This window comes from Muntiacus reevesi, chromosome 9 (genome assembly GCF_963930625.1).
Source record: "Muntiacus reevesi chromosome 9, mMunRee1.1, whole genome shotgun sequence".
Lineage (NCBI taxonomy): Eukaryota > Metazoa > Chordata > Mammalia > Artiodactyla > Cervidae > Muntiacus > Muntiacus reevesi.
In genome coordinates this window covers 16,870,966-16,896,270 of record NC_089257.1, presented here as the reverse complement: position 1 = coordinate 16,896,270, position 25,305 = coordinate 16,870,966, and the positions used below count along the sequence as shown (strand labels likewise).

General features: G+C 49.1%; 2 long non-coding RNA genes across 2 annotated transcripts in view; one reads left to right on the top strand and one right to left on the bottom strand.

The window, feature by feature from the left end:
- LOC136174040 (uncharacterized) overlaps nt 1-25,305 on the bottom strand; it is an 88,129-nt gene that overhangs the window by 10,318 nt on the left and 52,506 nt on the right. The window lies entirely within an intron of this gene.
- On the top strand, nt 1,196-20,224 carry LOC136175063 (uncharacterized). Its single transcript, XR_010664429.1, has 3 exons — nt 1,196-1,325; nt 18,714-18,927; nt 20,169-20,224. It is a non-coding gene; the product is annotated as an uncharacterized lncRNA (long non-coding RNA).

Here is a 25,305-nt window from a genome sequence, read left to right as displayed (position 1 = left end):
TTAGCACAGCGCAGACTCATAGCAGGCTCAGTAACTGTTCTCTTCTGTCGTCTGTCCGTCCCGTCTGCCCAGAGGCCTGCATTCCCAGGAGGGGGGCAGAGGAAGGACTCTGCCTCCCTCTCTCTCTCTCTCTCTTTCTCTCTCTCTCTGTGTCGGATTCTTTCCTCCTCCTCTGCTTTCTTCGAGCGACAGAACGTTTCCATCTCCCAAAGTGGATGTGGGCACTGTGAACTGCCTTCCCTAGCGGGCTCCGGAGGAAGAGATCTGGAGGGCAGATCTCTTGACACAAGTCTCCACGGTGTTTTTATCCCGTCCCCCTCCTCCCTCCACCTTTTCCAACCGGTGGGCTCATCCTCACCTGGTTGCCTCTACTCTGAACCTACCAGCGGCTGAGTGTCTGGCTCATCCAGGGAGGAGTACCAGTAGGAAGAGCCCATGCTGGGGAGCTGGCCCTGCTCTTCCCAGCCGGGTGCATTTGGACACCGTCCGTGGCCTGCCGGAGCTTCCCTGACCTTTCAGATGAGAAGCTCCCCCTGCCCCCTTCAGGGGACTCTTAGGAGGATTGATGCAATGATGACCCTACAGCCCCTAGTTCTGGGGCCTCTGTCCTTGCACTTCACCCCGAGAAAGGCCCTGTTTCTCTCGGTGCAACAACAGCGGAATCTGACCAGGTTGTCCTGGCCTCGGCGCCTGCTGACTTCCCTGGGGCATCCCGGCCTTTGACAGCCCGCTTCCTCCCGCGGGGCGGCGGCCTGCCCTGGCTGTGTCCAGCCTCGGTCAGAGCCAGGGTCTGGCCCTTCTCGGGTTTCCCTGCCCGCCATAACCCTCCAGCCACCCCCCTCCCAGTCACCAGGCCCAGAAAATGACACGGGTTTGCATTGATTTTTCTCAGCGCCCCCATCCCCTCCCAGCCCTTCCTCCTCTCCGCAGGGAACCCTCCACGTGGCAGAACAAGAGCCTGGGTGTGAAAGCCGTGCTCCCTTCTCACACATCCAGCCCATTGTGGGGGCGGGGGGCATGTGCTCTCTGGTTTCACAAGTTCGGCCATTTTTCTTCAGAGTGGTAAAGGAGACTCAGGCAGAGAAAAGAGGGGGTGGAGACAAAGAAGGAGAGAGACAGCAAGCTAAAATGAGCCAGAAACTCAAAGGAAGGAAGAAAAAGGAAGACAAAGCGAGGCTCGGAGAGAGAGAGAGGAGAGGGACACAAGTCAGAGCGGGGCACACCTCTCTAGCAGCCAGCTCTGGCCTCCCCGGGCCTCCCGCCGCCCCCAGCTCCGCCTCTGCAGCCCCCAGCCCACCGGCAACCCGGCTGCCACCTGATCAACCGTGAGTGACGGTGCCCTCCGGGGGAGGTGACAGCCTCTCACTCAGCTCGGCATCCGCCTAAGACCCGGGAGCTGGGATGAGCAGCCCATTGATGCCCGCAGGGGACTAACGGGCTGCCTTCGGGGAGCTGAGACCCTGCCCCCCTCACTCCTGGGTCTGAGCAACCTTTCGGGGGGGGGGTGCACCTGGAAGCCAGCTCCCCCCCTGCTCCTGAGCCTTAACTCCACCACTATTTCCTGCTCTGCCTGCCCTCCCCGCTCCGCAACCCCCTCCTTTGTCTCCCGATCTTCGATTTCCTATTGGAGAACAGTTCCAGCCTGTGCCACTGCTGAAATTCCCAACCTCTGTAACCAGCGCAAGCTGTTTTGAGCCTGTGAGTCAGAGACCATTGCTTTTTTTTTTTTATTAAAGTCAGAAGGAAAATAATCTGATTTATAAAAGCAAAGCACCATGGTGAAAGCCAAATGTTCCACGGAACAGCTCGCTGCCTGAGAGGATATTTTGCAGCCTTGCATACACACAGTAGACCCCAACTCCTTCCCTGTCTTTGGTGGGAGTGTCAAACCCGCGGGGGCTGTTTTGGTTTTTTTTTTTTTTTTGCTAGCTAAATGTTTCTAGGTCACTTCTATACTCCCCCACTGTGAACTCCCAGGCAGGAAACGCTGTGGATTCCATTCTAGTCCCCAAGCCTCCATAATTAATGAGATCGCTTAGAAACCCACCAAGGAGGAGGCTGGGGGCGAGGGGTCTTATCTCTGCTCCTGAGAGGGAGAAGCTTCTGTCTGGGTGAAAAGCTGAGCCTGGCCAGGCCCTGGGGCTGTCTGGGCTGCCCACACTGACCCGGTTCCCTGTGAGCCCACCTGGGGCTGGCACTCCCGGAGCGGCTTCCTCTCCCTACCTCACCACCCTCTGGAGCTGTCTCTTCCTATAATTCTCTCCTCGTCGAGTCTATTAGTGTTCTCCAGCAGGCTCTGCCAAGTTCAGCTGCATCTCCTTGTCTAGTTTATATTAGAAGAGAAAGCTCTGGCATGCTCTCCCCTCACCTGAGGAAAGAGACGCTTCTCTTTTTCAAGCCACTCGTAGCCTTTGGTGGAGCCCAAGAAAGACTTAAATGATAATGAAATGTGGTCGCTGAGAGATGAGATTGCCCAAGAGCGCTTCCAGCTGCCTTGTGGAAACGGCGTGGCTGTCCGGCCGAGAGGCACCAGGCGTCGGGCCCTGCCCTCTACGCCCTTTCTGCTGGCCTGCTTGCGACTCGACTCCTGTCCGTTCCTGCTTCCGCGCCTAGGCCATTGGAATACCCTGTCGGTGCGGTAGGCTCCCGACTGGCCTCCCTATGGTCTGTTCTCGTTCCCTTCTTGAACTTGACTCTTCCTGCTCTGATCACTTCCCTTTCCTCCTTTAAGTCCTTCCGTGGGCTCCTAAATTCCCAGTTCACATACCCCTTCCCCTCCTTCACAAAGCCTTCTTGACACCTTCTAGGTAGGATGGACTGCATCAACTATCTGACTTTTACAGGACTGTGTCTGTAGACCAGTAAAAAAAACCCACTCTACTCTTTCTGCCTGGGATTATCGTTACCTATTATATCGATAGTTGACAGAAGAGAAAGAAAACATCCTCTGTGAATGAAGTCCTACTATGTGCCAGGTACAGATGGAAAGCTATCTTGAAGGCGCATGGATCTGGGTTCAAACCCTTACCCTGCCGTTCACCAGTTCAGTACCCAACGGCAAGTTCACTCACCTCTTTGAATCTGCTTCCCCACCCGTGAAACAGGACTAATGACATCTACCTCATAAGTCTGCTATGGAAGTTAAAGAAGGTGTAACTAACATTCTGGGTACATCAAGACTGCTGGATCAATAGTGTCCACGCTGCTTTGCTTTTCACTCCTCATAATGAGAAAGGTAACAACAACAAGAGATTCCTCATGATGATATGGAAAGCTATGACAAACCTCATCATGTCATCTAGTTGCTCAGTCGTGTCTGACTCTTTGCCAACCCATGGTCTGCCAGGATCCTCTCTCCACGGGATTCTCCAGGCAAGAATACTGGAGTAGGCTTCCAGTTCCTACTCCCAGGCATCTTCCCAACCCAGGAATTGAACCCGGGTCTCCCACATTGCAAGCAGATTCCTTACCATCTGAGCCACCAGCAAAGCCCATGACAAACATAGAAAGCATATTAAAAAGCAGAGACATTTTTCTGACAAAGGCCCATATAATCAAAGCTGTGGTTTTTCCAGTAGTCATGTACAGGTGTGAGAGTTGGACCATAAAGAAGGCTGAGCTGGAAGAATTGATGCCCTTAAATTATGGTGCTGGAGAACTCTTGAGAGTCCCTTGGACTGCCAGGAGATCAAACCAGTCAGTCTTGAAGGTAAGTCAACCCTGAATATTCATTGGAAGGACTGATGCTAAAGCTGAAGCTCCAATACTTTGGCAAAGAACTGACTCTTGAGAAAGATCCTGATGCTGGGAAAGATTGAGGACAAAAGCAGAAGAGGGCAGCAGAGGATGAGATGGTTAGAGAGCATCACCGACTCAATGGACTTGAGTTTGAGCAAATTCCGAGAGATGGTGAAGGACAGCGAAGCCTGACGTGCCGCAGTCCACGTGGTCGCAAGGAGTCAGATACGACTTAGAGACCAGAAAACAAGGCTGATTTTATGGATAATGAAATGGTTCTCCACCACGGCTGTGTTTGAAAAAACGTCTGGGGAACTTTTAAAATTACAGATGCTGGAGTGCCCCTTGCAGCTCAGCTCTTCCTGGGATTTAACTCCAGTGTGTTTGGTCAAAGGCCCTGTCTAGAGAAGATGAGAACTGCTGCCAACGTGCTGAAAAAGCAAATGCCCAGGCAGGCCTGGTTGGGGGTAGAGCCCAAGAAAGGGGCTTCATCACGGGTGGGGAGGTCTGTAGTAGCGGTGGGCGGGGCCGGGAGCCTGGGCTTTGGAGTGAGCCCAGGGCAGTCCCTCCATGTCCAAACCATTGACCCACAGGGATGGGTTGGGTGAGGTCAGGCACCATCTTGCTGTTATGCCCGGGCACACTCAGCACAGGCGGTGTCTTGAGTCTGAGAGGGGGGCTCGGGCTCAGGGGAAGCCAGGCTATCTTGGTTGCCCAGAAGCAGGTTGGTGGCCAGAACATCAGCCTTCTAGTCAGGGGGGGAGCGCAGGAGAAGCAGGAGATAATTGAGGGTGTCAGGGACAAAGGCTTGTTCTCCACCACTAAGAACAGAAAGGAGAAACGCCCAGAGGTAATTAACTTCCTGCAAGATGGCTGGTGCCATGGGTCTTGCAGCTGCCCGGGGTCTCGCTCCATCTTATTAGAGATTATTGTGCTCAAAAGAAAAACCTTCCCCCAGATCGGAAGGTGTCCAATATGCTACTGGGGAAGAGCAGAGAGCCATTACTAATAGCTCCAGAAAGAATGAAGGGGCTGGGCCAAAGCGGAAACGACACTCCATTGTGAATGTATCTGGGGGTGAAAGTAAAGTCTTGCCGTAAAGGACAATTATTGTAGAGAAGCCTGGTGTGCTGCAGTTCATGGAGTTGTAAAGAGTCAGATATGACCTAGCGACTGAACGACAACAAAGAGAAAAACTTTCAAACAGTTAGAACAGCCCGTTTTTTTTTGCCAGTCACATCCTTGTTCACCTGTTCAGTCATCAATAAACGTGAACCAAGTGCCAGGCTCTGTGCTGGGGGCTGGAAACATACATAGCAGTCATCACAGGAGAGAGTTTTCTGACCTCATGGATCTCAGAATCACTCGTTCATTCACTTATCCTTCCAACCTGCACATGGAAAACGACTCTCAAGCAGGCCCTTGGTGGCATCTGCAGTTGAGTTTTTTATTTCTCCATCACATTCTGATCCCCCATCTCCTAGACCCACCATCTCCTCTTGCCTCAGACCCCCAGCATGTCTTCCTCCAGCCCCATCCTCAGCGGAAGATCTTACTTTGGTTATTTTAGAAAATACAAGCAATCAAAAAAGAGGCTTTCCACAAGGTCCTGCCTCCCCTGTATCCACTCTCCAGCACATCTGTTCGAGTCTTCTGCCTCCCTTCCTTCCTCCCCCCATTACCAGCATGGACTGTCCCTGAGACTAAGGCCACCCCTCTCTGTTCCCTGGATCCCAGGCCCTCTGGCTCCCTGGAGCCCATCGTTCAGAGATTTTCTGTTTTATCCTCTGTCGCCAATTTCTGCTCTCTGCTGGATCAACACCATCAGCATACAAACATGCTGTTATTTCTCCCCTCCTAGAAAATTATAAAGCATCTCTGGACCTCACCCTTTACTCTGGTACTACTCCACTTCCCTCTCCACCTCGTCATGAAAACACTATGAGAGCTGTCCCTGAGGGTCGTCTCCAGTTTCTTTCCTACAGTCCTTTTCAATCCCACTCCAATCAGCTTCCACCCCACCACTCCAGTGGAACTGCTCTCAACAAAGACACCAAAGACCTCTAAGACCCCGAGAGCCACTCCTTGGCACTCATCTCCCTTGACCCGGCAGCAGCGTTTGACATAATTGATCTCCGCCTCCTCTTGAAATCACTCTTAATTGGTTTCCAAGGCGCCACACGTCCCTGGCTTTCTTCCCACCTCATCGGTCCTGCCTTCCCGCCTCCTGTGTTGGTTCCACTCTTCGGTCTCTTCATGTTGGGGTGACTATACACCATGTCTCTAGGCGGGCAACGCCCACCTTTCCAGCTCCAGACCAGACCTTGCTCCACACTCTGGCGTCAAATATCTGACTGCCCAACCAGCATCTCCTCCTCACCCTCAATACACCCAAAACTCAGATCCTGGTCATTCCCACAATTCTGCTCCCGCAGTCATTCTCCAACTCGGTTAATGGCAGCTCCATCCTTGAGCTGGTCAGACCCAAACAACTTGCTGTTATCTGGACTCCTCTCTTTTTCTCACCTTCCCCATCCGTCAGGAAATCCTGTTGAATTTACCTCCAAAATGTACCTGGACTGCCATCAACTCTCCCCACCCCTGCTCCTGCCACCCCAGTCCAACTCAGCATTTCTCACCTGGATTTTTTTAGTTCCCTTCTCTCTGGTCTCCACAACAGTCATATCAACCTTGACTCCAAACCCTGCAGTGGCCCCATCTCTTCTGGGACTGCCGAGCTCCACAGATCCTCCTGGCGCTTGTCCCATCTCTGCTTGGACTTCCTCCCTCCTTCACTTCTCCATGCCTGAGTCTTCCCAGGTATTCCCTCTTTGGGGCTTTTTAAACTTGCTATTCTCTCTCCCTGGAACACTTTCCATGCAGACATCTACCTGGCTTTTTCTGTCACCACCTTCACATCTTTGCTCAGATGTTACCTTCACGGTGAGCCCTACCTTAAGTATCTATTTAGGACTGCAATGCCTGCCCCCACTTATCTCGTCTTCCTACTCCCTCCTACCTCCTTTGGCAGAGCACTTCTTGCCATCTAACATGCTATATATTTACTTGTTCTTCACCTCCCTCCGCTAGAATGTGTTTCTGTATAATGGATTGAACTGTGTTTCCCTAAAAGACACGTCCAGGGCTTTCTGGGTGGCGTAGTGGTAAAGAAGCTGCCTGCTAATGTAGGAGATGCAAGTGATGCAGGTTCGACCTGTGGGTCAGGAAGATCCTCTGGAATAGGAAATGGCAACCTGCTCCAATATTCTTGGATAGAAAATTCCATGGACAGAGGAGTCTGGCGGGCTACAGTCCATGGGGTCACAAAGAGTCAAACACGACTGAATGAACATGTGTACACACAAGATTTGTTTAAGTCCTGACCCCTGTGGCTGGAATTTGACCCTATCTTGAAATAATTTTTACAGATATATAATTAAGTTAAGGGTCTCAGGATGAAGTCACCCTGGATTTAGGGTGGACCCCAAATCCAAAAAAGATAGAGAGAGTTGAGGAACAGAGGCACCAGGAAGAAGGCCATGTGCAGATGAAGACAGAGAGGAGGTAATGTTGGCACAAATCAAGGAATTCCAGGAGCCATCAGAAGCCAGAAGAGGCCAAGAAGGGTTCTCCCCTGGAGCCTGCAGAGGGAGCAAGACCCCGCCAACACCTGATGTCAGAGTGCTGGCCTCCAAAACTGCAAGACTCTATTTAAGCCATCAGGCTTGGGGTCATTTGTATCAGTCCTAGGAAATTCGGGTGAGATCTTGGTTTCACCCCGTTGCATCCCCAGCTTTAGCACAATGCCAGGCAGAGTGGTCATCCACGTGCAGAGTGACTGAACGAATGTCCTTTTGCACAGCAGGGAGACAGCACCCAGTGAGACAAAGAAGCACAGGCATGGGCTGTCCCCTCCCTCAGCTTGGGAAACTGCCCAGAGCCAAGACTCCTGGAGACCCCAGCCTGTGACTGAGCAGCTGAGATCTGAACCCCCACCCACCTTCCCTCCTTTGCAACATGAAGGGACAAGTCCCACATCCCAGTGTGGGTGTGAGAATTCGATGGCTTGTAATAGATGCTGTGAGCTTCCCTGCTGGCTCCCTGGTAAAGAATCCGCCTGCCAATGCAGGGGACGCAGTTTCAATCCCTGGATTGGGAAGATCCCCTGGAGTAGGAAATGGCAACCCACTCCAGAATTCTTGCCTGGAAAGTCCCACGGACAGAGGAGCCTGGCAGGCTACAGTCCATGGAGTCACAAAAGAATCGGAGACGACTGCCCGATAAACAGCAGCAACAATGGAGGCTGTATGAATGTGAACCTCCCTCCTCCACCCCTCAGGGTCCTCCTTCATTTCTAAAATAGAGGAAACACCCCTGCTTGTCTGCCTTGGAGAACCATTCTGATGGTTTTTCATCAAACACTATTTAATGACATGGGAAATATCCACTCTATACCGTTAAGTGGGAAGAAAACTGGTTATAAAATTGCCTGTGCATTAGCTATGCTTGTAACAAGTAAGCGTGAAAGTACAGTCCATTACCAGAAAGAAAATCTTCCTCAAGAGCCCCGATTCCAGCATCCGAATTGTTCTTCGCTTTTGCCATTGACTTTCATCTCAGTGCACAATCCACCTGGCGTGGGTACTGGGGAGCCCCCTCGCCTGCCTCTTCTCCCTCCCAATTTCCCATCATCCCCTCAGTCGTCCCAGCTCTTTTAGTTCTTTCTGTAATGCTTTATAAACTTCTCCATAAAAGTCAGGCACGTCTTTTGCTGTCTTTATCCCTAGGTGTCTTTCAGATTGACTTGCTATTTTAAAAGGAATATTTTTTTTTTTCCTATTACAGTTTGGTTTGTTTGGTTTTTAATGGAGGCCTCTCTGCTTATATGTTAAGTCCATTTTGGAGCAATCTTTGACACCCCACTGCCTCTGGGCACCATGAATGTCTCCTACATGACTTGCACATTTTTCACTTGGGGTTATTTAATTTCTTTTTTGTGTGTGTGCACATTTTATTAATGCAATTTATTAGATCTTGGTGGTCTTTTCGACAGGATTGTGCAGTTTAAAAGATCAAGGATAGAGTCTGTCTTAATCACAACAGTTCCCCTGGGATTTACCATAGTGCCTGGCGCGTGGTGGGTGTGTGTGCATATTGAATGTGTGCGCGTACATGTTGATGAAAGGATGGTGGATGGATGGATGGGTGGGTGGGTGGATGGATGGGTGGATGGATGGGTGGATGGATGGATGGATGGGTGGATGGATGGATGGATGGGTGGATGGATGGATGGGTGGATGGATGGATGGGTGGGTGGATGGATGGATGGGTGGATGGATGGATGGGTGGATGGGTGGGTGGGTGGGTGGGTGGATGGATGGATGGATAATCCAGGCCTTGCTTCTTCTGGCTATAGCAGTTTTGTTGGTTAACTTCCTACTTTGTGCTTTAGCTTCTCCAGTGACAAAAGACAGAGCTTCTGGTTTCCCTTGTCTTGCTAAAACCCTGTGATTCAGAGAGAAGAGAGCTAAAACAGGCCAGGAGCAAGCTAACTTCCACAAGGCAGGCTCCCAACTATAAACAAAAACTAAGGGAATATGTTCCAGGTTTCTGGCTGCCAGTTGTGCTAGAAAGATGTGACATGACATTGTCTGACTGACTGACTTCAGATGCTCCGGCATCCTCAGCATGGTTGGAGCACTCTGCCAGAATGGGGATTCCTGGTCAAAATTCAGCTGGAGGGTTAGCATTCCACAGCAGTTGAGTGGATATTACCCAGGATGGGTCCCACAGAGAAGTGATAATGGCAATTGCATCCATGCTAGGCCTGGTGTCGAGCTGAAGCATCTTCTTTTCAGTTTGGGGCTTCTACCCTCCACCCTCCAAGTCCTCCATTCTACTAGAATGGAAGGTCATTGGAAATGAATGGAAATACAGTTGATACCTAGATATCGAACTTATTCTGGGCAACCATAGCAAACTCTCCTAATCATTCCAGAAGATTGTAGTTCATTCGGGGTTTTCTATACAGAAATTTAAATAAAGCAGGTTATGTTTCCTTCTTCCCAATTCTTGTGCAATTTGCTTATGTTTTCTTTCTTGATTGCACTGATTATGGTCTCCAGCTCAATGTTGTATAGAATCAATGAAAGAGGGCCTCTTTATCTTTTTCCTGACTTTAGTGGAACTATGTCTAAAGCTTTATCATTGAGCACAATGTTTGCTTACTTTTTTTTTTTATAACAGAGACACACTTAACCAGATTAGCACAATTCTCTTCTTTTCCTACTTTGCCAAGAATTTTTTTTTTAAATCTTGAATACATGTTGACTTTATTAATTGCACTCTCTGCATCATTTGAGATGACCCTCTAATTTTTTTCCTTTAATCTGTTACTATGCTATATTATATAATCAATTTTCTGATATTGAGCTAACTCTGAATTCCTGAGTTACACATTACTTGATCATGATGTATTTTTTAAAATATATTGCTGAGTCCCACTAGCTGATATTTTATTTAGAATTTTCCTGCTCAAGTTTATAAGTGAGAAAAATCTATAATTTCTTTTTTGTATTGGGGCTATTTTGAAGCTCCAATAACAAGATGCTTTGAACATTATATAGCACTTCAAATACTTAGATAATTAGTAATTGCCTCTAAGAATTTCTAGACTGGCTCAGGGAGAGGAAGCTCTACGTGACCAGAAGGTATGTTGGATTCTATACATGAGACAATGTGAAATGCCTGGCTGGCACAGTGCCTGGAATTCCACAATTCAGAATATATCCATGATTCTTGAGGGTCTTTGGTGCCTGGAATTCCACAATTCAGAATATATCCATGATTCTTGAGGGTCTTTGGTCCTCAAGAGTCCCATTAATATCAGAGAGGCTCTGAGAGTGGGTCACAACTGAAGCTAATTTCAGGATTAGCTTCCCAGGAGAAAGGGCAGAGGGCTGATTTGCCCACTTTACCAGTACAAAGACCACTTCCGTTGCGGAGGTAACACTTTAGATAATGGTATCCTTGGCAAGCAAAGGGGATATAAGTCCATATTCTTCACTATCAATATCAAAGAGGCTTGGAGGATGGTGGAGGGTGGGGGATAGTCGAACTCTTTAAACTAATAAACAGAATATCTTCTAGCCAAGTAGTTCTAACAGCAAATCATTAAGAAGTAGAATTTTATGCCTAGAAGGCATTGTTTGTTTTGTCTAGAATTGTGGCACAGTTTCAGCTTTTGTCCCCAAAGAACACTTTTTATGCACCCTGGAAATGGGATAAGACCTTCTTCTGAGGACCCCAAGAAGACTGGGATTGTAGAAAGAGCCTTGACACTGGAGTAGGAGGCCCACGTCCAAATCCTCACTCTTCCGCTTATGCTCTGTGATGTGAGCCCTTGACTGTGTCTAAATCAAGGATAATTACACTCTACCTTCTAGGATTCTAATAAGGATTAAATATGATAATAAATGCCAAGGGTCTGGTACACAGTAGATGCTCAGTCAATTCCCTTAGTTGCCTGTGAGCCTGAGGACAATTACATGGAATAAGAGTAATAACGAGTGAAAGAAGCAAAGCTGTGTCTTGCTCCCAACACGTCCAAGCTTAAGACTTCCAATATATTCAGACCTGGCTCACAGGGGGTCAGTATCTAGGAAGAGTCAGTCTGGGCTGTGGGTCTGGCTCTATGAGAGGAGGACACAGACCAAGTTACCAGTTTGTCAGTTCCGGTAGAACCCTCAGAGAAGGACAGCTTGGATTTGTGAATTATCATGGACCATACAAGGAGCCAGCCTTGGTATTTGTGAGAGAGGAATCCAATAGAACTTCCCACAATAAGACTTGGATAAGTAGAGGGAGTTCAGTAGACAACAGTCTCTGATAGCTTGGGGGTGAGTTCAGAGGAGGACTTCCGGTGCAACAGGTCCATCCACTACTTTTGGCACAGAGACCCACTCCTCTATCTTATCCTCTGTCCAGTCTCATCATCCATCCATTCATCTATCACCCATCTATGTATGCATTCTCATCCATCTACCCATTCTCCTATCAAATCATCCATCCATCTGTCCATCCACCCAACCATCTGCACATTCATCCATCCTTCCATGCATCCATTCAGTTCTCATCTTATTAATAGTAATAATGATAATAATAAAATCATAATGGCTAGTGGTTATTCAGTCCTCTTTTTGTGCCAGTCACTGTTTTAAGCTTTTCATGGGTGCAATTTAGTTCTCACAACAAGCCTAAGAGGAAATTGTATTATTGTTTCCACTTTACAGATAAGAAAACTGAGGCCCCAAAAGAGTGATTCACTTACAAGAATGTACCAGAGCTAGGGGCTTTCCTAGTAGCTCAGCAGGTAAAAAATTTGCCTGCAATACGGGAGGCCCCGATTTGATTCCTGGTCAGGAATATCCTCTGGAGAAGGGATAGGCTACCCACTCCAGTATTCTTGGGTGTCCCTAGTTGCTCAGATGGTAAAGAATTCACCTGCAATGTGGGAAATCTGGGTTCTACCCCTGGGTTAGAAAGATCTACAGGAGGAGCGCATGGCAACCCACTCCAGTATTCTTGTCTGGTGACTCCCCATGTACAGAGGAGCCTGGTGGGCCACAGTCCGTGGGGTCACAGAGAGTCAGACATGACTGAGCAACTAAGCGCAGCTTAGCACAGCACCAGGACTGAGATTCAAACCTAGAGGTCTGGCCTTAGAGCCCACACACCCAGCCACTGTGTCAAGTGGCCTTTCAGGCACCCGCTCACCATCCGCCCCACCCAGGGCATCCCCCTCCACTCATTCTCTACCTCTCATCCATCTTCACTCCCAACTAGATGTCTGCTTCTCTACCTGCTCTGCTGCTGCTGCTTGGTCACTTCAGTCACATCCAACTCTGTGTGACCCCATGGGCTGTATGTAGCCTACCAGGCCCCTGTGTCCACGGGATTCTCCAGGCAAGAATACCGGAGTGCGTTGCCATGACTTCCTCCAGGGCATCTTCCTCACCCAGGGGTCAAACCCGGGTCTCCTGCAGTGCAGGCAGATTCTTTACCACGGAGCCACCAGGAAAGCCCACCTGTTCTTCTGTAGCTGTACATCTATCCATCCACTCACCCACCCTCCTTTGCACCACCTACACATCCATCCATCCAACAACCACTCATTAAGCACCTTCTATGCTGAGTGTGGATGTTTAGAGATGAATGCTACTTAGCTTCTGACATCAAATGGCTTACTCTTGTGAGGGTAAACCGGGAGATGAACCAGTGGGGTAACCCAATGGTGTCAGTACTAAGGACAAAATGAGCCTGTGGTGCTATGGCTGCATGGGGATAAGGGCTCCACAAGTAGCCTGGGGTGGACCAGGTAAAACTCTGAGGATGTAAAGGCTGGTATGAATGATCAGAATGATCTTCCATGCAGAAGGAGCTTCCTGTGCAAAGACACAGACCCACCTGTTTAATGGGACTGGGAAGGGGACGGTTTCCCCTTCTCTCTGTTAGACTGCAGGGAACAATGCCATCCAAGTCTTAGGCAGTCTTCTCTGAGTTTGTCAGGGATGGGGACAGGTGAGCTTGCCTAGTGGCTCAGACAGAAAAGAATCTGCCTGCAATGCAGGAGACCCAGCTTTGATCCCTGGGTTGGGACGATCCCCTTGAGCAGGAAATGCAACCCACTCTAGTATTTTTGCCTGGAGCATTTCATGGACAGAGGTGCCCAGTGGGCTACAGTCCATGGGATTGCGAGCAGTTGGACATAACTGTGTGACTAACACACACACACGGGGATGGGTCTAGTTAGAAACTGGCCAGAATGGGGAGGCGGGGAGGGCTTGAGCCAGCATCAGAAGGGAGACTCAGGGCAGCCCTCTGAAAGAGAAATCCCAAGTTCAGGGTTCCTTTAAGTTCCACTCCCTGTTTGGTTTCTCCTAGAGCCACCCTGCATTTGCTATTCTGTGCACTTTCCACGTATTTGCAAGCTCTGATTGAACAAACACTGGCTGGGGCACAGTGAACCCAAATAATTTTGTGCCTGTCAACGGTACATGTTAATTGGAGAGTTGTAGAGTCCACGGGATGGGTCACAAGGGAGAAGCCAATTACTCCATGTACCTATTTGAAAGGCTCCCGTTCCTGGAAGCCTGACTGGCATTAGAACACTCTGTATTGGTCCATGTTATTGATTTTTCTCCCGCCTCAGTTGATGGGCTCATTAATTGACAATTACCTTTTTCCCTGTGTTGGGAGAATTGACAACAATGACCTGAAGTGTTCGAGTTTCATTTGAGCCGAGCTAAGTCTATATCTGTTTAACCTGTAACAAGTCCCAACAGGGAACTCTGAGGAGCAGGGGCCTCTAAGGAGGAGCCAGGGGTGCTGGGAATGAACTTGGGTCCTACTGGGTGCAGACTCGGGTGTGGAGCACGCCAGGGCCTCAGCATGAAGGATCATAGGATGGAGGGGGAGAGCTGGGTGGGACCAGATGGAGACTGAGGCTGTGCACAAAAGCTCAAGGTGGAGCCAATTCACATTTGGCTCCAGGGGGCAGTGAAAGAGGGGACCAACCATTTATTGAGTACCTACTATGTTCTTACTATGTTCCAGGCACTCGCTAATAGTTCTTGATTGCATTCTGCATTAATTTTTTGATACTACCAATGCGCTGTGTGTGTGTGTGTGTGTGTGTGTGTGTGTGAAGCAGCTTCAGTCATGCCTGACTCTTTGCAACCCTATGGACTGTAGGGCTCCTCTGTCCACGGGATTCTCCAGGCAAGAATACCGGAGTGGCCAATCCCCGATCCTCTGCTCTTCTCTCTCCTCTGGATTAAATATCCCTGGGACATCCCTGTAGTCCAGTGGTTAAGAATTCACCTTACACTGGAGGAAACGTGGATTTGATCTCTGGTTGGGGAACTAAGATCCCACATGCTGTAAACAACTAAGCCGGTGATCCTCAACTAGAGACTGAAGATCCTGCATGCAGCAACTAAGACCCAATGCAGCCAAATAATCAATTAAAAAAAAAAATCCCAGCAGGGCCTTTCAATGTCTCCACCACCTCTTTCCTGAACTAAATTTATATCTTAACATCAGAGTCTGTTTTGAACCGTCATCTTGTTTTAGAAATTGTGCCTGAGCTGCCCCTTGTCTTGTCAAAATCACTTCTCCAAATAGGAACACACGATCTCCAAGACCCACTATCCCCACTCTGCCTCCCTCTCCACCTTAACAAATGGCACCTTCAGCTCTAACCCAGGAGTTGTAACCCAGGAGTCAGTTTTTACCTTCTTTTCCTTTGCTCCTATTTAGGAAAAAAAAAACCAATAAGCTTCCAATTTTTTTTTCCAAAAAAAAAAAAAAAAAAGAATACCAGAGTGGGTTTCCATGTTCTTCTCCAGGGAATCTTCCCAAGTCGGGGATCAAACCCTCATCTCTTATGTCTCCCGCATTTGGCAGGCAGGTTCTTTACCACTAGCGCCACCTGGGAAGCCTTATCTATCTGTATGTATGCTTTATATATGAAAATGTCAGATTTTTTGCAACCCCCACCAAATCAATTGTTGTCCCTACTGAGAATGTCTAGTGTAGGGAAACCAAGGCATATGGACTTGGTGGGGATGGGGTCTCTCTCCAGACACCCTGGAGTAAAGGATGAACATCTGACTTGGATTCAAGGCTCCACTCTGTTGCTTACTATTTGAGTTAAGCTCTCTGTACCTCAGTCTCCTCATCTGGTAAATGGAACTAGAAACAGGACTCCCCTTACATTGGATGCTAATGATAACTCAGTGAAGTAATACATACACAGTACTTAGCACATAATAATAATAGCTCCCAATAGGGGCTTCCCTGGTGGTCCAGTAGCTAAGACTCCACGCTCCCGGTGCAGGAAGCCCAGGTTCGACCCCTGGTCGAAGAACTAGATCCCACATGCCTCAACAAAGAATGAAGTTCCAGTGTGCTGAAACTAAAACCCGACGCGGCCAAAAAGAAAAAAATAGCTCTCAAATAAATTGTATTCATCACGATGCTCATGACACAGTCATCACTTCAAGATCTCACTGTCTGGTGGGACGGATGTTTCTGGCATGTCCTCTGCTCTTCAGGGGCACGGGCCTTGTCTTATCGATCTGGGTGACTCTGGCCCTGTTACCCGCTGCTGTGTGAACTGTCAGCTCTGGAGCAGGTGGACTCTGGCTGGGAGCAGGCCAGGCAGCCGGGAAAGAGGCAGGAACCACAGAGGCTGCCCACAAGCACCTGGGGGCCACGTGTTCCTCTGGGAACTCCGTGTCCAGCCCCCGAGAGGAAATTGCTGTTTTAGCCTCTGCAGCTGTCCGAGCAACATCAGAGACTTCCTTAAACTCCTCAAGTGGCCTTGCCAGCTCATCTACCCAGCTGACCCGAGGGGCCCAAGAAGGCTGAAGTGTTTTGCTTGGAGGAGGGCGACCTCCCTACCCACTGTCTGAGGTCAGGGCTCGAGGGCTGGGTGTTGGCTGGTGCCAGTTCTGCCTCTTAGCCCAACCAGGAGCTCAGAGACACTGGCACGGACTCAGGAGCTGGCCTGCCTGGAGGGCCACGCCTCACAGCCTGGATCTTACAAAAGCTTCCTGCATGCTCTGCCCTGCTAGGTGGCTACTCCGGTCTAGCCAACATCAAGGAGACACTTACCCATTTTTTAACAGCTAAAGATTTTAAATTTGAAATAAGTGAAGAGGCCCTGTCCCACTGGTGAGGGCCTTCTCTGCCGTGCAGCTTCATCTTCAGATCAGTAAGTTTATCCTTATACCGCCCTGTAGAAAACCACCTCATCACAAACCAATCCCGGAGGCACAAGCCACAGGCCTGACTTGGTTTGGTGCACTGGTTTCCAATTATTTTTAAGCTGTTTGTCCCTTTCTTCAAATGAAATCTAATGTGGAAGCCCAATTGATATGTCAGAGGAACAAATATCTGTAATGTGCAACAGGAACAGAAATTAACCCATGTGTGAATATCACATCTCCTCCCATCCCACGCTTCCTGCTTTCTGGACAGCCTTTCAAGGGCTCTGCTCTGTGGGAGCAGTCACTACAACCCAGGCCTGCTCCTTCTTTCCCGGCAGCTCCCTCTGCCACCCCCCAGAATCCCTAGCACACCCAGGACGCAATAGGAAAGTTCCTGGTTGGTGGTGTGTGCTAAGTCGCTTCAGTCATTTCTGACTCTTTACGACCCTATGGACTGTAGCTCGCCAAGCTCCTCTGGTCCATGGGATTCTCCAGGCAAGAATACTGGAGTGGGTTGCGATGCCCTCCTCCAGGGGATTTTCCTGATTCAGGGATCGAACTCATGTCTGTCTCTTAAGTCTCCTGCATTGGTGGCCGGGTTCTTAACCACTAGCGCCACCTGGGAAGGTTCTAGTTGGTGGTGAGATGGGTATAAATCCTAGTCCAGCACTCACTGGCTGGGCCACCAAGGACAAGTACCTGAGCCTCTCTGGGCTTGCAGTTTGTCATCTATTAGACAAAAAAAACCAACTGCATTCACCTCCCTCTGTGTTGCTCAGAGGACAGAAGGGATTTGTGAATGTAAAAACAAACTCTGAAGGGCTGTCCTCAGAATTGAAAAAAAATACCTTGTTGAGTTTTGTGTCCCGCCCCCTCCTCCCCTTTTTTTTGGTTTTCAGGTTGTAGGTGGCAGAAGCAGACCTTTCTTTAACTGGTGAGGAGCTAAACTCTGGGGGGAAAAAAAGCTTTTGTTTTTGCTTGGAAAAAAAAACAAAAAAGGCAAATGCTTTCCCACCCGGCTCCGTGGAACAGAGCCTGCTCCGAGCTCTGTTCTGAGCACTGGGTTCTGGGGCCAGAAGCCACTCTGAGTGTCCAAACGTCCCTGCTCGGCTTCGTCTGCAGCCCCATTCTGCACGGGAGCGCTTTCTGCCGCTGAAGCTGGAGCTCGGAGGTCCCTTAGGAGGTTTGCTGGGGTTCAGAGCGGGATGGGGGCGCCAGACCACCACCAGCACCAGTTTTAGGTTCTGCCCAGCTGTCTTCCTCCCTGGATGCCCTTCCAAGATGCCAGCCTTCCGTGCTGGGCAGAGTGGACCCGTGGAGGAACTGGGTCCGGTTGCAGGAGTCCTGGGGCACCTCTAAGGGGCAGGCTTCATTCCCATGCCCCTCACAGAGAAGGGGGCTAGGAGAGGGGCCTGCGGTGGGCCTGGAGCCCTGCACTGCCCGGAAACTGAGCGAGGGGCACCAGCAGAGCAAGTGGAAGCCTCTTGCTTATGGAGTTTGGGACGGAAGACCAGCAAGGAACTGGTGACTGCCCAGGGTCTCCGTGGCCAGGCCTTTGCAAGCTCTTGTGAAATGACCACCAATTATAGCCTTAGATGGTTTCGGAAGGCAAGTGTGATTGTCCCCTTCTGCAGACGGACATGAGTTTGAGTAAACTCTGGGAGATTGTGAAGGACAGGGAAGCCTGGTGTGCTACAAACAGTCCACGGGGTCGCAAAGAGTCAGACACTACTTTAGCAGCTGAACAACGACAGGTGGGGAAATGGGGGCTCAGAGGAGTTAAGCGAAGCGAGCTGCCTATGACCCCAGGGCTAATGCCTCCGGAGGAGCCAGGATGGCCGGAAGAACCTAGTGTTGAGTGAGGCTGGGAGACGTTGAGGAGGGAGTGCACAGGGTCGGGACGGGGCTGGGTCTCAGAATTCTGGTACCCCTCAGGTCAAGGTGACCTGAACCAGCTGACTAGTGGGGCACCATCCATGGCTTACTGAGGCCCGAGCGGGCTGACAAGGGGAGGCGCGGAGGAACAGGGCAGACTCTGTCCTCAGGAAGAGCAGAGACCAGAGTCTAAAACCCCTGGAGGGGGAAAGGGCAACCCACTTCAGTATTTTTGCCGGGAGAATCCCATGGACAGAGGAGCCTGGCGGGCTACAGTCTATGGGGCCGCAAAGAGTCGGACCGACTGAGTGACTATTACTTTTTTAGAGTATAAAACAGGCCCTGGAAAAAAAAAAATAAAAAAGGACGTGGGAGTAAACCTAATCCTGCGAGGACAGTGCAGGTACAGAGACACGTGGAGGGCCGAGGGCGAGAGGAACACCGACAGGGGATCAGGGCAGGCCGGCAGAGCCCAGCCGTGAGAAGGCGGGGAGAAGGAAGGCTGGGGAAGAGCTCCGACCACGGAACCACTGATGGCGCGGTATGTCGCTGCTCGCGTCCGTGGCTGCCCTGCTGGACAGCACCCTTCACGTTGGGTCTTTCTTCTTTCAGGGGTGACCTTGGGCAGGGGGTGGGGCTCCCCTTGACGTCACCACTCCCATCATTCTAGGTGCCCTGGGCCCCTCCCTCTGGCTGGGGGAGAGGTTTGGACTTGGAGTGGTCCATTTGGGGTGGTTTGAGGTGGGGTTGGTCTGTCTCCGGGACTCCAGTGGGTGTCACCGCAGTCTGGAGGCTTGAACAGTGACCTCTGACCCTGTCCCTTGGTGGTTCACACCAACAACAATGGAAAGGGAAACCCAGTCCTCATGTGGCATCCTTGAGGCTCCCGACACTGGTAACAGGCTTTCCTGGTGCAGATAGAACTCACAGTGTCTCCACCTCCTAGTCTCCTAGGTTTTCCCTTTCTCCCTCCTGTGCACTCTCATCCATGGTGGGGATAGTCTCTCTGCAAGGATTTATCCCAAAGTTGTAAAGACCCAGGACTCTGGAGCCAGCCTGCTATGTTTGGGTCCCACCTCTAAACTAGTTATTTGACAGGTTAACTTAACTTATGCCTTGGTTTCCTCATCTGTAAAGTGGGTATAATAATAGGACCTACCTCCTAGACTTGTGGAGGGGATTAGGTCCCAAAGCCCAGATGATTTCTGGGACTTCACATTGTTCTCCAGGTGGTGAAACATCACAGGTGTTATCCCCAGGGAATTCTCAGTGTAGGTGGGAGTGATGGTGCTTAGAGTAGGGGGTAGAATGCTGGTGAGCTAAATGGGCAGAGGAGAGAACAGTCCCACTAGAGGGTTTACAACCTAAATTCTGAGATGAGGAAGGTGCAGAAGGAGAAAGAGTTGGTAGGTCTAGAGCCTAACACACCATCTGGGCAAATGATGTAGGACTGGGCTGGAGGGAGGAGGAGGAAAGGTGCTCCAGGGGGAGGGTCCAGACGGGACAAAAGCATGGAGGCAGGAAGCTCAGGGTGGTACCCAGAAGGGCACACGCATGGTCGGTGTTGGGCACGGGTCCGTGAAAAGGCTTTCTGCAGTGCCTAGCACATGTGCGGTTAAGCGAGCCAGGGGCCTGGGGGCTGGGGGCTCCCACAGCTGATCTCATGCGCTCCTTACATCATCCCTGTGAGTCCTATTACTCCCTGCATTTCATAAATGAGAGCAGACCTCCTTCCCCAAGATCACTCCCGTTACGTGATGTCTCTGGTCCATCTGTCTACAGAGCTGGTGACCTTCCCAGCGCCCCACGCTGTCACTCGGGCAACAGGAGCAGAGTCTTGGAGAAGGAACGGGAATCTGGTTGGGGGCCAGGCCCTAGGACTTGGAGAGCCCCGGGGATATATTTCAGCTTCATCCTTTTTTTTTTTTGAGATTTTTCTTTTTTTGATGTGGACCATTTTTAAAGGCTTATTAAATTTGTTACCTATTACTTGTTTCGTGTTTTGGTTTTTTGGCTGCAAGACATGTGGCATCTTAGCTCCCCGAACAGGGATCAAACCCACACCCCCTGCATTGAAAGGTGAAGACTTAACCCCTGGACCACCAGTGAAGTCCCCACCTCCATCCTTCTTGTGGAAGGCCAGCCACCCACCGGGGGCCTCACACATTTGGAGTGGCCACCAATATCCTTAGGCAACAAGGAAACCTAGATTCTCAGCCATGGATCTTATTCTCTGAGACCTTGTCAGGGGCTGGACTCTACGTGGTTGCTTTATTCAGCTCCCGATTGGAAATTTTTCTGTGGACCCACTTTCTTATCTACACAGCTCACAATTAGCACATCAGGTACCACGCTGTTGATTCGAGTCTAATCAATGCTTGACTGTGTAGCAAACGTCCACCCTCTCTTCTTTGTTGGTCCCACAAACTTTCAGAGCAGCAGTTCTCAACTCTGGTTCCAATGAAAATTAATTGGGAACCTTAGAAAATACTGATGCCCCGGCCTTGTGCTCTGTGAGAAAGCTCTGGGAGGGAGGCATTTTCAAAGCTCCCCAAGGTTGAGAGCATTGCTTTAGAGAAACCCACTGGAGCAGGCTGTGGACCCTCCGAGCACGGCAGGTATGCCTCATGCATATTGCATATCCACTCACATCAGCCTAATCCACCCTATCCATGGCCACAAAACACAAATCAAAATGCTCCTGCGGGCCAGAGAATGGGTCTTTGCAAAGTGCAGCTGAGCCTTATGGACTCGAGTCCTGGGGTGAGTTCTAACTGTGTCAGTGCCGTTGTGACTTCAGAGTCACCCTGGCCGGCCTTATTCCTCTGCCATCTCACCCATGATAGCCAAAGCCCCACTGAGACTTTTATTGTCTATGTTATACTGTTGAACAGGAGCCTTAGATGCTTGTGGTCATGATTTTGAAATATTAAATTACACCAAGCATTAAGGGCTATGTTTTCTGTTACAAGACAGGTTAATTGCTGCTCTTCATCTTTAATTTTGAGATTTAAGCTGGTTTCTCGGTTAGCTCTAATTGGTAGTGTTTCTACAGCCCTCCCTGACCTCACAAGCCTTTGATATGGTTTAGAAATCCTTTTATGGGAGCCCCTTTTTCCTTGTGCCCTGCACATTTAATAGATTTGTATTTCCTCAGTCATCTTTCCTTCTGTGGAGATATTTCAAAATCACACCATGTGTCTGCAGGGAATAAATGCCTCCTCTCCAGCAAATGTTTTTTTACAGCGATCGGCAAAAGAGGATTAATTGCCCCCATTCACACACATCTCTTACTTGCTGTGTTCCATTTTCATACAAAGATTTTTAATCCTTTCTTCTGTAGCCCGGCTGAATTTGTCTGTAAATGCACGTGCTCTTCAAGTGATGTTTCTGGAATAGATCTGAAGCAAGCATCCTCTCCAATCACTCTATTTTACAGATAATAATATCACCATGATAACACGTTATGTGTCAGGGGAGAGCACTCATGGGAAGATGGGAATGGGGTGTGATAATGAGGCCCCCGTCCCTGGAGGTGTTCAAGCACAGTTTGGAAGCAGCTTGTCTGGCATATTTTAGAGGCAAATACAGCCTAAGAACTAAGAGGGTTTAGAGTCAGGAAAACGTGAGTTTAAATCCCTACCACTTAACTGGTCCTGTGACCTTGGGCAACTTATGAGCCATACTGAGCCTCCGTTTCCTAGTCTATAAAATAGAGTTAATAATAACACTTATCATATAAAGTTACAGTGGAACTGAGTGAAATAATACCTGGCCCTTTGTAAGCACCAAATGAATGTGGCTTAATCTTATTAAACATTATAAACAGCAGCCGGGCTTCAGAAATAGAGGAAGGTTAGGAATAGGGAAGAAGTCAACATAAGCTGTCTCCATCACTGAGATTTCCCTGGTGGTCCAGTAGTTAAGAATCCTCCCGCCAATGCACGGGACACGGGATCGATTCCTGGTCGGTGAAGATCCCCGTGCTGCGAGGCAACTAACTCCTGTGCCGCAACTACTGAAGGCCTCCTGCCCCAGAGCCTGGCCTCCACAACGAGAGAAGCCGCTACAAGGTGAAGCCCGTGCACCGCAGCTGGAGATTAGCCCCTACTCGCCACAACGAGAGAAAACCACATGCAACAACAAAGACCCAATGCAGCCAAAAAAATCATAATAATAGTGGTAAATAAATAAAACTTAAGATCGCTCCATTAGCTTCAACCCCAGAACTCGATGGCCAATCGTTTACAAAGTGCTTTCAAGTCCGTAACCTCAGTTTATCCTTACCCCAGCTCTTTACAACACAAAGGTTCTACTCTCATAACAGTCCTTTATCCAGACTAAATAACAGTGTGAAGAAAAGGGGGCTCAGGAAAGTGAAACGACTTGCCTAAATGATACAGCATTAGGATAGATAGAGCCACTAGAATCCAGATTCATACACACTCCTTGTTATCTGCTGTGCCCACAAGACCAGTACTATCATCTCTCTGCTCCATTGTTATTATTGTTGTTTTTGCTGCTCACTCGCTGTCTTATCTGATTCTTTGTGACCCCATGGACTGCAGAAAGCCAGGCTCCGCGTCCTTCACTATCTCCCAGAATTTGTTCCAATTCATGTTTGAGTCAGTGATGCCATTTAACCTTCTTATCCTCTGTTGCCCCCTTCTCCTCCTGCCCTCCATCTTTCTCAGCATCAGGGTCTTTTCCAATGAATCAGCTCTTTCCATCTGGTGGCCAAAGTATTGGAGCTTCAACTTCAGCCTCAGTCCTTCCAAAGAATATTCAGAATTGATTTCTTTTAGAATTGACTGGTTTGATCTTGCTGTCCAAGGGACTCTCAAGAGTCTTCTCCAACACCACAATCCAAAAGCATCGATTCTTCAGCATTCAGCCTTCTTTACAGACCAACTCTCACATTCATACATGACTACTAGGAATACCATAACTTTGACTATACGGACCTTTCTTAGCAAAACGATGTCTCTGCTTTTTAGTACGCTGTCTAGGTTTGTCATAGCTGTCCTTCGAAGGAGCAAGAGTCTTTTAATTTCATGACTGCAGTTACATCCACAGTGATTTTGGAACTCCCCAAAATAAAATCTGCTTCCACTTTTTGCTTTTCTATTTGCCATGAATAGGACCAGATGCCATGATCTTAGTTTTGTGTGTGTTTTTTAATGTTGAGTTTTAAGCCAGCTTTTTGTTATCCCTTTGCTTTATTATAAAGTCATTTTTTTTAAGATTTTTTAATGTGGATCATTTTTTAAGTCTTTGTTGAACTTGTTACAATATTGTTTCTGTTTTGTGTTTTGGTTTCTTGGCTGCAAGGCTTGTGGGATCTTAGCTCACTGACCAGGGGTTGAACCCACACCCCCTGCATTGAAAGGCGAAGTCTTAACCATTGGACCACCAGGGAAGTCCCTAAAGTTATTTCTTAATATCCCAGGATCTTCCTTAGCTGGGTGGGCCTGCTCCTGATCTGCCCAAATTCTCATTCTGAAGGTAATGCATGCCAATTCAAATGAAAGACTTGGAGCTGTTTCTTTTATTCCCACATATGTAGGGCAATCAAGCAGCTCAATAATAATAATAATACATAATGTCGGATACTCATAATGCATTTGTTTCATGTGGCCGTCTTAGAATTTTAATTTGATACAAGGAACATTATTACTCCATATTCATTAAATCGCATGTTAACCTCTTTTAAAAACCCTTTTTCCGGCAATAACAGAGGACAATTTTACACGGGGAAAGTCATTTGGGGAAGATGTATTCAATAGGTTTTCTCCAGCATCGTTATGGTCCAGGCTGACCCCCCATCCCTCTCCCACACTTCTGGTCTCCCCTGCCGCTGTTCACAGTACAAAGTCTCGGAGGCCGTTTGAATGGGGGCTCATGGACAGCTACAGAACGGGCCTCCACAGTTCTGATCAAGGCTGGCTCCCAAGAGAGCCCCTTGGCAGAGAGTCAGCCCTTCGTGCCAGTGTTATGCTAGTGGGAATCTCTAAGGTCTCATAATCATAAGAGGTTGGGAGGAAAGAAAGGACCAGATCAGGGCTGGGGAGGGGGCTGCAGTGAAGGATGAAGGGGAGAAATTCTGCCTCTCCTTCAAGGAGTCTACACTCCAAGAGCTGGGTTGGAAAACCTTGAACGTGGATCAAACTCCTACAATCAAACTCCTACCTTCAGGAGGGGGGACCCCATCTTTAGACCCTGAAATCCACTAACTCTCCTCCCACCTCACATTACATCACACACACACACACACACACACACACACACACACACTCACATACACACACATCCCAAAGGAGGCCAACCTACAGGTCTAATCCAGTCCTCACTGTCCCTGTTGCTGACCTCTAGCTAAACCTGCTGTTCTAACTATCTTCCAGCAGTGCTTCCAAAGCTCCCTGGGCTTCAGGGTGAGGGGTCTCACTCTGTCTCCAAATTGGGCCTTCTTTTTTTTCGATTTGTCTGCTTTGGATCTTAGTTGTGATACATGGGATCTAGTTCAAGATCTAGTTCCTGACCAGGGATGGAAACTGGCCCTCCCACGCCGCCGCACTGGGAGCGAGGAATCTTAACCGCTGGACCACCGGGGGAGTCCATTAACTGGGCTTTCTAATGGATTCTGCACAGGTTGAAGCAAGAATTCTGAGCCTTGGCACCACCCTGAACCCATCCTGTCTCCTCATTTCACACATTAGGAAACTACGTTCCAGAGAAATTTAGAATCTCCTTTCAGGCACGGGGCTGAGTCAGAACCAGAGTCCAACTCTAACACCACTGCCACAGGCGCTCACGCATGCACGAGTCCTCCGATGAAGCCAGCACCAGAACATCTGTTGGAGGGGAGCTAGAGTTTACTGTGTCCTTGTAACGTTCCAGAAACTCATTCTAAACCATTCCC